The sequence below is a fragment of the Rana temporaria genome, chromosome 7 (assembly GCF_905171775.1).
Source record: "Rana temporaria chromosome 7, aRanTem1.1, whole genome shotgun sequence".
Classification (NCBI taxonomy): Eukaryota; Metazoa; Chordata; class Amphibia; order Anura; family Ranidae; genus Rana; species Rana temporaria.
The window spans coordinates 5,285,117-5,287,358 of NC_053495.1; positions in this window are offsets into that span (position 1 = coordinate 5,285,117).

The window sequence follows — 2,242 nt, forward strand, 5'->3', positions numbered from 1 at the left end:
GAGATCCTCGCTTAGGTCAGTGTACAATATGGAGGATTGGGGCCCCCGGAGATCCTCGCTCAGGTCAGTGTATAATATGGTGGATTGGGGCCCCCGGAGATCCTTGTTTATAGATTGGGGCCCCCGGAGATCCTCGCTCAGGTCAGTGTACAATATGGAGGATTGGGGCCCCCGGAGATCCTCGCTTAGGTCAGTGTACAATATGGAGGATTGGGGCCCCCGGAGATCCTTGTTTATAGATTGGGGCCCCCGGAGATCCTCGCTCAGGTCAGTGTACAATATGGAGGATTGGGGCCCCCGGAGATCCTCGCTCAGGTCAGTGTACAATATAGGGGATTGGGGCCCCCGGAGATCCTCGCTCAGGTCAGTGTACAATATGGAGGATTGGGGCCCCCGGAGATCCTTGTTTATAGATTGGGGCCCCCGGAGATCCTCGCTCAGGTCAGTGTAAAATATGGCAGATTGGGGCCCCCCGGAGATCCTCGCTCAGGTCAGTGTACAATATAGGGGATTGGGGCCCCCGGAGATCCTTGTTTATAGATTGGGGCCCCCGGAGATCCTCGCTCAAGTCAGTGTACAATATGGGGGATTGGGGCCCCCGGAGATCCTCGCTCAGGTCAGTGTAAAATATGGCAGATTGGGGCCCCCCGGAGATCCTCGCTCAGGTCAGTGTACAATATAGGGGATTGGGGCCCCCGGAGATCCTTGTTTATAGATTGGGGCCCCCGGAGATCCTCGCTCAAGTCAGTGTACAATATGGGGGATTGGGGCCCCCCGGAGATCCTCGCTCAGGTCAGTGTACAATATGGGGGATTGGGGCCCCCCGGAGATCCTCGCTCAGGTCAGTGTACAATATGGTGGATTGGGGCCCCCGGAGATCCTTGTTTATAGATTGGGGCCCCCCGGAGATCCTCGCTCAGGTCAGTGTACAATATGGTGGATTGGGGCCCCCGGAGATCCTCGCTCAGGTCAGTGTACAATATGGAGAATTGGGGCCCCCGGAGATCCTTGTTTATAGATTGGGGCCCCCCGGAGATCCTCGCTCAGGTCAGTGTACAATATGGGGGGTTGGGGCCCCCGGAGATCCTCGCTCAGGTCAGTGTACAATATGGTGGATTGGGGCCCCCGGAGATCCTTGTTTATAGATTGTGGCCCCCCGGAGATCCTCGCTCAGGTCAGTGTACAATATGGCGGAATGGGGCCCCCGGAGATCCTCGCTCAGGTCAGTGTACAATAGGGCAGATTGGGGCCCCCGGAGATCCTCGCTCCTCCTTCCAGTCACTTGGTATACATCGCCCCCTAGTGGAATCTTCCTATTCTAACCCCCTAGAGGGCTTCTTACCCGGCTCTTCCCAATCTTCTGGACACTGGGGACACCTGTTCTTCTGACACCTAAAAACAGAATCCATCTCACTTCCTGTTGTGTCACTGAGACAGGAAACATAGCTAAATCTCCCCATTAGGGAAACCTATTTTGCTGACACCCAAAAGGGAGAATTCATTCTATGTCCTGTTGTGTCACCGAGGCAGGAAGTGAAGGCAAATCTCCCCAACGGGGACACCTGTTTTTCTGACACCTAAAAACAGAATTGATCTAACACGCTGTTGTGTCACTGAGGCAGGAAGTGACGGGGGAAACTAAAATGTTACAGTTGTCACTGGAACAGGAAGTGAAGGGAAATCTCCCCCAGTGGGGACATCTGTTTTGCTGACAGATAAGAGGAGAATTCATCTAACTTCCTGACGTGTCACTGAGACAGGAAGTGATGGGGAAAATGAAAACATTACAATTGTCACTTAAACAGGAAGTGAAAGGAAATCTCCCCAGTTGCGACACCTGTTTTGCTGACAATAATGAGGAAAATAATCTCACTTCCTGTTGTGTCACTGAGACAGGAAGTAAAGAAAATCGCCCCAATGGGGGGCACTTGTGTTGCTGACACCTAAGAAGAGAATTTATCTAATATCCGGTTGTCTATCCTTTCCCCCCATAGATATATATATATAATGGCGGACTGTATATAAATCCATTGGGCTCCTCCCCTCTCCCATTCTCCGCACCTCGCGCTCTCCCGGGACGGTCGTGACGTCAGAGGCCCTCCCAGCCAATAGCGTTCCTGAGAGGCGCCCCTGCAATGTATCAGCACATGAGATCCACGAGAGGTCATCCTCGCGCTCCACGCCTCGCTCTGACACTTAGCCCCGCCCCCTGCTCCTGGCACTGATTGGCTGCGGGTCACGT